Raw genomic sequence first — 12,158 nt, forward strand, 5'->3', positions numbered from 1 at the left:
TATGGGAGCTATATCCAAATGTGAACCGATCTCGATAAAATTTAGCAAATGTATTTCTGAGCTGTATTTAATATATTTCCCCAAATATTGTTATTACAGAGTGCATATTACGGCTGCGGGACGACAAAACTAACAAATCGGATGAACAATATATATGTGAGCTATACCTATATCTGAACCGATTTCGATCAAATTTGGCATACTTATTTTCAGGCCTAGTCTGATTGTACGTGCAAAATTCCATACTATTCGGGCTGATATTACACGTTTGGTGGCCAATAAAAAGCAAATCGGACGAAGATATATATGGGAACTATATCTAAATTTTGACCGATTATCTCCAATTTGAATAGGGTTCGTCCTTGGGCCAAACAAATGATTTGTGCAAATTTTCATCTGGATAGGGCAATAAATGCGAACAGTACTTTGTTTACAAATATACATGGACAGACGGACGGACGGACGGACGGACAGACGGACGGACAGACGGACGGACAGACTGACGAACGGACATGCATAAATCGACTCAGAATGTTGTTATGCAGATCATCATTGCCTGTTACAAACAAATGCACAAAGACATAATACCCTGACCACCTTGTGGTGTAGGGTATAAAAGGTGTTAAGTCACACAATGTAGACGGCCAATTCAGGTTTTCAAAAAGTGACATAGCACGACCGAGAAATGGCTGATGCAGTAATTGAATGGTTTCTCTGGCTGTTTGAAACATAGCGCTGTCTTATTGAAACCTAATGCCCTCAACATTCATTCTACAATTCCGAATAAGAACAAGTAAAAAGGCAGTAAGTTCGGCTGGGCTTAACTTTTAATACCCTCCACCATTTGGAACGAATTTGGAAATTTTCAAAAAATACAATCCGTTAAAAATTCTGTTAAGATCTTAAAAATACCGAATAAAGCCGTCATATTGGGGTCTAGACGAAGATGTGTATCTGCATAGGGAACTGTCTTCAAATTTTTCTGTCACAGGCTGTAGTACCTATTAAAGAGTGAGATAAAAAAACTGCAACAAAGTCAAACGCCATAATTATTACTTTTTTTTATTTTAGCAAAAAATGTCGAAAATATCATCAAATTTTAGAATAAGTTTAGATTTGTTCGAATTGGTCACCTTTGGCACGAGTTATGGCCTTCAAACGGCCAATGAAACCGTCACACGCTGCCCGGATGTTGCTCTGCTGTATTTTGGCCCATTCCCAGCGAAGTGCTTGCTTGCTTGAGGTGACGGACACTTTGGTATTTTTTAGCGCCAACCTTGCTTTCCAAAATACTCCAGACACAATAGTACAACGGATTGGTGATTTTGGTGGCCATTGTCCGCTGGAAATGAAGAGAGGAACCTCATTTTCTAACCATTCTTGGGTGGCGCGTGCTAAGTCCTGTTGAAATGTTCGAAGTTTGCGGCCAAAGGCTTTAATACACCCTCCAAAATATTTTCGATAATATTCAGCATTCATTCTGATGCCAAGGTCGATTAATACGAGTGGAGAGCGATCATCGGCTATTATTGCGGCCCACACCATTACCATGGCCGGCGCTTGAGTTCAGTTGGCCAACCGAAGGTGCACCTTTTCAGCTGACCTTTTTGGCAAGTAAACACGATCATTTTGTTTGTTTACAAACTGCTGGACAACGGATGTTTTCTCATCGGAGAAAACCAAATTCGAAAGTTCACCACTTTCGGCAAAGGGAAGCAACTCTTCAGCTCTTTTGAGGGTATTTTCTTTCTGTTGTGGTGTAAGTTGAATGAATAATTTCGATATATTCAGCTTAAGAGCCATTTTCGGCCTTTACTTTTCGAACCATTTCTGTTGATGTTGCTGTTTTCTTCTGTCCACTTGCTTGACGTGGGGCTACGCTACCAATATCAGGGTAACGAGCGATGGTACGAGACACAAAAGATTTATTCATATTTAAATGCTGGAGCGCTCTAACGATGTCCACTTGAGGTTTTCCAGTCAAATTTATAGAAATTACACTATCACGCATTGATTCCATCACGAATAACTTTTTTCCGGAAAATCCGCACCAAAACGCTTTTGTACGCTTGTAAACAATATAATGAGCTGTCACTGGAATAACTTTAAGAGCTGTCGGTCGAGTGGCTTAGAAATGACAGCAATATTCACCAAACAATATTGGTGAATATTGTACCTAAAACCGTAAATATACGGAATATATGGAGGTATTGATATATGGGGCTTGTACGAAGGCCTGAACCTGCCTGAGCAAATTTCTCTCAAAACTGTAGTTCCCATTACGAGAGCCTCTACATATGAACGGAAGACAGTCTCGAAGTGAAGGGAGTTTTTATAGAGCTGAATAGAGTCTATATAGACAAAAGCCCTGTTAAAGATACTCTCTCCATAGCTTCTTCTCTGTAAAAGACATGGTATAAGTCTATAGAACATAGGTATAGAGGTCTTTTGACATTTCGGATATCTTCTATATGTAGAGGACTCTATAAAAATCGTCTACTTACAAAATACCATCTTCTTATGGAATACTCCATGAGGGACTACCACCTACTTTATTAGAATTTGCGATCAATTGAAGCCTCTGGAACATTTTTTCCTGTGTGCCTTAACTTCTAGGATTAACAAATACCGTTACCTTTGTCTTACCTTTTCTCCTTTATTGTCCTTCCATTCGAAGTTCACAAGAGGTCAATGCTATCGAAATGTAAACATGTAAAACATTTGTAGTTGTTTGGATGGATGTAAGGAAGGAAGGATTGATACGATATTGCTTGCAGCAGTCACTTGGGAGATGTATAATGGCGATTATATTGATGAGTATGATTATGATGGTGATGAGAATGTGTACGTCAGGACAAATGATCCTTGCATATATATATGAATATGTTTACCTAGGTATTTGTTTGCGGTTACACATTGGCACATTCTCCGATGCTACAGCAAACCAAAACTTCATAATGCGTTATTGCTGCTGATGTCGTGTTATGGTGTTGAGTCTGCGTTTAGATGAGTGTATGTGTGCAGCAGTGGCAACAGAAACATCAACTGTAACAAAATGGCAGGACATTCCCACAATACAACGGCACACTGATAGTCAGACAGCTAACCAGCCGGCCAACCATCTACCTGGTGTGCGTGTAACCACTTGTAAAGCCACAAGATGTCTACTGTTTTGTGACAGGCGTTAGTCTCCTGTAGCTGTCAATGACTTTTCATAAGGTACAACATTTTTGACAGCTCATATTACGTTTGATAAGGGACCAAACAAACAGCAACAACAACTCCAAAACTGTAACAACTACAATGCCTGAACTAAGCAACAACAGTTTATGTTGACATGCCATATAAAAGGTGTAGCAAGCATGCATTTGTGTGATGGGTGTGAGTGTGTTTGTGTGGTGAGTTAGATTATACGAGTATATGGCAGTATATCATCCCAGAATTGTTGGGAAAAAACCTAAACTCCCACCTTTAATTCCATGGAGGGCCATAGCTGTTGCTGAATGCGAGTTGGGCAAGTTGCTTCGCCTGCTGTCTGTTGCGCTTTGTACGAACGCCACAGGGCGTTGGCATTGATTTGATAGAGTGTGAACAGTGATGAGATGTGTTAGAAAACCGTATATTTTTTAGATGAGTCCAGGAGGAATGGGGTGACGAATATTGAGACTGGGGTGTCTTACAAAATTATTCAAAATTCTACGATTTGTAGGTTTAGATATTTTTCCAAAAATTATTTAAAATTCTACGATTTGTAGGTTTATATGTTCTTCCAAAAATTATTTAAAAAATCCACGATTAATAGGTTTATATGTTCTTCCAAAAATTATTTAAAAAATCCACGATTGGTAGGTTTATATGTTCTTCCAAAAATTATTTGAAAAATCCACGATTAATAGGTTTATATGTTCTTCCAAAAATTATTTAAAAAATCCACGATTGGTAGGTTTATATGTTCTTCCAAAAATTATTTAAAAAATCCACGATTGGTAGGTTTATATGTTCTTCCAAAAATTATTTAAAAAATCCACGATTGGTAGGTTTATATGTTCTTCCAAAAATTATTTAAAAAATCCACGATTGGTAGGTTTATATGTTCTTCCAAAAATTATTTAAAAAATCCACGATTGGTAGGTTTATATGTTCTTCCAAAAATTATTTGAAAAATCCATGATTGGTAGGTTTATATGTTCTTCCAAAAATTATTTAAAAAATCCACGATTGGTAGGTTTATATGTTCTTCCAAAAATTATTTAAAAAATCCACGATTGGTAGGTTTATATGTTCTTCCAAAAATTATTTAAAAAATCCACGATTGGTAGGTTTATATGTTCTTCCAAAAATTATTTAAAAAATCCACGATTGATAGGTTTATATGTTCTTCCAAAAATTATTTAAAAAATCCACGATTGGTAGGTTTATATGTTCTTCCAAAAATTATTTAAAAAATCCACGATTGGTAGGTTTATATGTTCTTCCAAAAATTATTTAAAAATTCTACGGTTGGTAGGTTTATATGTTCTTCCAAAATTTATTTAAGGTTTATTTATTCTTCCAAAAATTATTTAAAAAATCCACGATTGGTAGGTTTATATGTTCTTCCAAAAATTATTTAAAAAATCCACGATTGGTAGGTTTATATGTTCTTCCAAAAATTATTTAATAGATGGCCTGGAGGGAGTCTGTCTAGTCAAGCGGAACGGAGTCTCTCTGGACTAATGGAATGGAGTCTCTCTAGACTAGCGGATGCGAGCCTCTCTAGACGAGCGGAAGTGAGTCTCTTTAGACGAGCGGAAGTGAGTCTCTCGAGATGAGACGGAGTCTCTATAGAAAAGCGGAAGGGAGACTCTCTCTGGGCAACTAGGAGGAGACCTCTCTGAACGGCCAGAAGGGAGCCTCTTTAAACGACAAAATGAGGTCTCTCTGGACTACTAGAAGGAGGACGACGGCAGGACCAGAAGTGAGATTCTGTAAACGGGCACAAATAGAACTCTATAAACCACCATAAAGAAGGCGAGCAGAACGGGGACATTGTAGATGACCAGTAGGGAAACTCTGAAGACGACCAGAAGTTCGATAGACGACCAGAAGGGAGACTTTGTAGATGAAAAGCAGGAGGTCTCTTTGGTCGACCAGAAGCAAGGCTCTCCTAGAAAGGAGTCTCTATAGGCGACCAGAAGGGAGACTTTGTAGAAGAACAGAAGTTAGCCTCTCTGAATGACCAGAAGAGTCTCTATACACGATATCTTATAAATTTATTTTCATAACAAATAACATGTTGTTAAAGCTCCCTTAACCACTGTTCCAGACTTAAGATAAAATTGAAGAGGAGGGGATGTTGAGAAGTGATGGATACCTGAAAAACTCATTGAGAATGAATGCATGGATTCCAACTTAAATTAAAACAAAGGCAAACGTATAGACAACACCAACAACTTTGAATGAAGTGTAACAGCAACAACAACAACAACGGGCAGCAACAAATCATCGATACGATACAATGTGGCCCTTTCAAATTACTTGAGTGCCACAATTCACATTTCTTTCTTTTTAACAATGTTTTGTATGTCTGCATGAGTGTGTGTGTGTGAGTAATAATGTGTGTATTCCTTCACCATCTACAACCCCCTCTCTTTCCACAAAAACATCATCTATCTCTGGTGACATAATTGTCAATAATTGATATTGCAGATGTATGTTTTGTGTTGGTGATGAATTTGTGGTTACAAACGGATGGAGAGAGACGCAGAGTAAGAAAGAGTAGGGGCGAAGGACTTTGAAAATGGACGGAAAACAGTGACAATAAAAGTTTCTTTTTTTGCTTCTTCTTTTCATGCTACAGGATTCCCAATTCTCTTGGAGATTAAAACATTTGCCAAAGCTTTTACGAATTATCTCTCTAATAAATCACTTTCGCCACAGGGCCTATAGGTGGATGAGTGGTTGCGGTGTGTGTCGATGTTAGGGAATTCGCAAGGTAAGTGTCATAGACACAGATGGGATAATATCAATTTTAAGCTCTAGAGGCTGTAAAAAAAGTTCAACCTTGATAAATGTTCAGTTATTTTGCATTTGTAATATGACAATTTTTGCACGAGACTATTCAATTATTTATTGCACATCATAAAAATTGACTTGGATTTGAAAGTGGATGCGATAATGGGTTTTTGATTTGTTCGGATTGTTTGAAAGCAACCTAATACTTTTGGAGATTTAATTATGATAGCTGTGTATTTTTGAAAAATTTGAGAAGTGTTATTTACTCGTATTGTATCAGGATGAACACAGGTTATACAGGCGGGTCGCTAAGCAGGAGTAGTTATAGGCGACTGCAAGAAAATTATTATAGATTATATAGATCAAAAGGACTCGAAATATTGCCAATGGGAAGTCTCTAAAGACTAAGAAAAAAGACAACATAAGCGATGAGAACAAAGTCTCTGATAAGGACCAGGAGACAGTCTCAGGGTGAGATGAAAAAACTGCAATCAACTTCAGACTGCTGACATTTCTAAGCCACTTTTCCGACAACTGTGAAATTTATTCCAGTGACTCATTATATTGTTTAAAGCATTTTGGTAAGAATTTTCCAGAAAAAAAGTTACCGTCGCCTCGTTATCGTGATACTGGTGGCGTAGCCAAACGTCAAGGAAGTGGACGGAAGAAAACAGCACATCAGCAGAAATTGTTCGAAAAGTAAAGAAGCGACTTGATCGAAACACGCGTCGCAGTGGCCGAAAAATGTGAGGTGGACATATCTCAATATTCCATTCGGCAAATATTGGAAAATGAGCTGGGGGTAAAGCCATTGAAATTCCGAAAAGTGCAATGAATTATACCGCAATATCATGAGCTCTCACTGGAATAATTTTAACAGCCGTCGGACGAGTGGCTTAGAAATGACAGGAGTCTGAAGTTGGTTGTAGTTTTTTCATCTCACTCTTTGCAAAGGTATTTCTGAACTATATTTGATATATTTCCCTGTTGTATCGTTGTTACGGAGTGCATATATCCGATTTGGACTATCATTACACATTGGGTGCATAAGGAAAGGAAAATCGGTCAAATGGTATATATGGGAGATATATCTAAATCTCGACGGAATATCTCCAATTTCCATGGGCCAAACAAATAATTTGTGCAAAATTTCATCCCAGTCGGACAATAAATGCGGGCTATACCTTGTTTACACAAATACATGGACAGACATCGACTGAGGATGTAATTTTATGCAAATCATCGCTTCATTCTTCATTTTACATAAAAACATAATACCCTGGATACTGTATAAAAAGCATCCTACGCATTCTAATAATATACTGGGTTTTTTCTGTAATTATCAGAAACAAGTAAAAACGCTGTAAGTTCGGCCGGGCCGAAATTTAAAACCCTCCACCATTTGGTACAAATATGACAATTTCCAAAAAAAAAAAAAAAAAAAAAAATCCGTTAAAAATTCTGTTAAAATCTTAAAAATACCGAATGTCTATACGACGACGTGGACCTGCATAGGCAACTTTTGTCATAAGTAATTACAATATTTTAATGCGAAACTTGAAGAAAAATCTGTTTATAATGTAGCGAAAATCATTAAAACACCGAATATAGGGGGTTATATGGGGGCTATACGAAGACGTGGACCTGCACAGACAATTTTCTGGCATGGGCTGAAGTATCCATTACGAACTTCACATGCGAAATTTGAAACAATCCCGGTAAATAATGTCGCTAAAATCATCAAAATACCGAATATCGGGGGGTATGGTATATGGGGGCTATACGAAGACGTGGACCTACATGGTCCATTTTCTGTTTTATGCTGCAGTATCTATTACGAACTTCAAATACCAAATTTGGAACGATTCCGTTAAATAATGTCGCTAAAATCATCAAAATACCGAATATCGGGGGGTTCCGTTATATAGGGGCTATCCGAAGACGTGGACCTACACAGATTATTTTCTGTCTTAGGCTGTAGTATCCATTACGAACTCCAAATGCCAAAATTGAAACAATTCCGGTGAATAATGTCGCTAAAATCATCAAAATACCGAATATCGGGAGGTACCGTTATATGGGGGCTATATGATAACTTAGATCTACATGGCCCATTTACGAACTTAACCTGCCTACTGCCAAAATATACATGTGTGCATAATTTAAGCCTTCTATCTCAATTTGTTCGAAAGATAGCGTGATTACAACAGACAGACAGACTGACGTCTTAGAATTTTACGCTGATCAAGAATATATATACTTTGTTGGGTCTGACATGAGTGCTTCGAGGAGTTACAAATGGAATGACAAAATTAATATACCCTCCATAGTATGGTGAAGGGTATAAAAATGAATTGTGTCTCATAGTGTTATATCGAAAGATTCTGATAAATATAAGCAGATGGATCTTACCCACACTACTTCATTAACGGCTGAATTTCCACAGAAATTTCATATTTTTTTTCACAAACTTTCAAATGAGATAATATAACACCCTTCCAGTTTCACCATTGAAATAAATTTACAGCTGAAAATCCAATTCCCCCAACTCGCTTATAAACAGTTTCGTAAATGATGGCGTGTGTGTATAATGACGATTGACTGGCTGCCTCCGGGGTTTGAACATGCCAATTGTGTGACAATATTTTCCAGCAAAAGTGTTTTTCCCCCCACAGGGCATGCCCTCAGACCTTTACCCAGTTTTATTTCACTTTGATATTTCATGTAACTTTGTTTCTCTTTTCCGTTTTTTTTTTTCAGTTTCGTGTGCTGCACTCCCCTCCTCTTCCCCCATACCACACCACGTATCCTTCAAAACGAAAGTAAATTGAATGGCAAATGTTTCGGGTTGATTATTAATTACCCTCAAGTGGTGTTGCGATGGCAGAGAAAAGTTTTCAAACTCATTACCGATGCATTTCGATAATTATTGAAAATTCTGGGTAAGTATGTCGTGACAATGGCACTATTGCACACTTTGGCAGCAGCAGCAGCTATTCGAGTTACAGATGTTAAGATTTCCGTAAGGAATTTTTCGGTGCAGGCTCTCATTCATCCATCCATCCATCTTGCATTGTTTTGAAGTGCATTGTCGACAGTTTTCTTTTTGTTTTTTCTTTGGAATGCCCATACACGTTCATGACTTAATCGATGAATTGTCAAACAAACAATAACCTTAATTGCTGGCGACATGCTTTGGGTTATTTCGGTATTTTATTTAAAATCAACATGGCTCGTGTTGCAGCAGCTTAAAGAAAATAAGAAAATTGTTTTTGTGTGGCATCTCCGTTTTGGCGGTGTGAAATATTCCTAAGGGAAATTGTGTTTCAAGTCTTGGTTTTAAAACTAGGTTTCCCAGCCTTGTGGAAGTCATTAATCATGTGACACTTAAGTGGGTATTTTTTTGAGTGTAGAGCCATACTTAGAAAAATATGGAAGAATGAGAAATTAAATCGTGTAAATCGAAATACAAAACAATCTATATGCCTCATTAAAATTGAATGCAACATTAAGAGGTTAAGGTAGAATTGTTAGTGAAAAAAAGAATTTTCGAGCTGTAAAAAAAAGAGCTGCCTGTTTAACACGTGTAGATAATAGTAATTACAAGCCGTTATACATCAAAGAAAATTTTGAGGCTTGATCTTGACTAATTTTATATAATGCCCCCGGGGGCCATATTACAGGGTGAGATAAAAAATTGCAACAAAGTTAAACGCCATTAATTTTAATTTTTATACCCTACAACACTATGTGTTGGGGGTATTATAAGTTTGATTGTGCCAAAAATTATGTAACACCTCGAATATTGGTTTCCCACATAGGAAAGTATATATGGATCTTCCTATCTCGCCGAGCTGAGTCGATCTAGCTATGTATGTCCGTCCGTCCGTCTGTCCATGTTAAATTGTAATCACTCTACACGTCGCAATTATGGCCCGATCTTCACAAAATTTAGAATGGAGGTCAGAATAGAACCCTATTTCTTTTGGATATGATCGCATAATATTTAGGGGTTGAATTGGATCAAAAACTAAAAAAAAATCCTGATTTTGCAGTTGCTCTACAGGTCGCAATTATAGACCAATCAAAGCGGAAGTTAGCACGGGGCTAGAACTTAGGGCTGGGCAGAAGCCTTACAATTTTGATGGTCATCGGGTAATAGTTGGTGGGTGAAATAGGCCACAACATTTGTGTTGAATAAAAGTCAAATTTTCCATTAAACCGAGAATCTATTTAATCCCGGCGAAATTATAAATAGACGAACAGGTCAATTCTGACCGTTAAGTAGATGCCGATAGTAAATATGTCGGATGTATATAGCGAAATATATACAATGTGTATATACAAAGGAAGGGGATGTTAGCTAAAATGTTTATATCTTAAGAATGGCTGGACCGATTTTGATAAATGTTGTAAATTCTGAATGCCCTCTTGGCATAAAAGTATAAAATCTAAAAAAACGCAAAAAAGACGCCTATGATGATGTTAATATCGATTTTGTTGTATTTTGTGAATTTTTTTTATTTTTTTCATATTTTTTATCGCATGCGATTTTTTCAATTTGACTTATAATATTGAAGTGTATATTTTTTTGTAATATGTTTTCACCTTGCAACACAGGTTGGGGTTATTATATACAGATTGCAATTATCGTCCGATTCTCACGAAAATTTTCACACGGGTAGGGTTAGGCTCAGAATGGCTCGGCCTATTATTTTTAAAGATGTCCGCAATATATTTAGGGGTTGAAATGGACCAACAACTAAAAATGTTCCTGATTTTCCATTCTACCGAAATGCTGAAAAGAACATACAAGCCTAAACCAAAACACACAAAAGGTGAACTTCTGGCTTTTCTATGGTGATTTCGTTGACGAATATAGCCAACTATCGTAGACAAGCAAATCATATATATGAGTCTAAATTTGGAGATTTTTAGGAGTTCAATTGAACCAAAACATAAAAATTTCCTGATAACACAATTGAAACCAATCGACACGAAATTTTGCCTGGGAAGAGAGTTAAGCACAGGGAAGAATTCTGGCATTTTGAATGACTATTGGATTGTATTTAGCCGTAAAATGGACCACAAAAACTAACAGCACGGCGGAGTGCATAAATATTGGGAAAATGTCCCTGGTCAAAATCCTAAGGGTAATATCTGGGCAGAGCTCCGTGACATAATTTAAAAAGCGAAATCTTACAAAATGGATTTGGACAGTGTTGTAGGGTATCACATGGTCGGCCCCGCACGACTATAGCCTTTGCTTACTTGTTTTTTTTTTTAATTTTATTGAGTGAAAGCAAAAAAAAAATATCGTAAATAGCACCAACTTTTAGAATAAGTCTAGATTTGTTCGAATTAGTCACCTTTGACACGAATTATGGACTTCAAACGGCCAATGAAACAGTCACACGCTGCCCAAATGTTGCTCTGCGGTATTTTGGCCCATTCCCGGCGAAGAGCTTGCTTGAGGTGATCAACACATTGAAATTTTTTATTGCCAACCTTTCTTTCCAAAATACCACAGACACAATAGTCCAACGGATTTGTATCCGGAGATTTTAGTGGTTATTGTGCGCTGGAAATGAAGCGAGGAACCTCATTTTGTAACCATTATTGGGTGGCGCGTGCAGAGTGCGTTGTTGCTGAGTCCTGTTGGAATGTCCAATGTCTGCGGCCAAAATGTTTGCGTGCCCAAGGCTTATATACACCCTCCAAAATATTTTCGCTATAATATTCGGCATTTATTCTGATGCCACGGTCGATTAATACGAGCGAATAGCGACCATCGGCTGTTATGGCGGCCCACACCATCACCATGGCCGGCGCTTGAGTTCTGGTGGCCAACAGAAGGTGCACATTTTCAGCTGACCTTTTTGGCAAGTAAACATGATCATTTTGTTTGTTTACAAACAGCTGGACAACGATTGTTTTCTCATCGGGGAGAACCAAATTCGGCATTTCACCACTTTCGGCCAATCGAACCAACTCTTTAGCTATTTGAGTCTATTTTTTTTCTGTAGCGATGTAGGTTCTTTCACTTTTAGGGATTTCAATGGCTTTACCCCGAACTCGTTTTTCAATATTTGATGAATGGAATAATGCGATATGTTCAGCTCACGAGGCATGTTTCGGCCACTGTGACGCGTGTTTCGATCAAG

Source organism: Musca domestica, unplaced genomic scaffold, assembly GCF_030504385.1.
Source record: "Musca domestica strain aabys unplaced genomic scaffold, Musca_domestica.polishedcontigs.V.1.1 1, whole genome shotgun sequence".
Lineage (NCBI taxonomy): Eukaryota > Metazoa > Arthropoda > Insecta > Diptera > Muscidae > Musca > Musca domestica.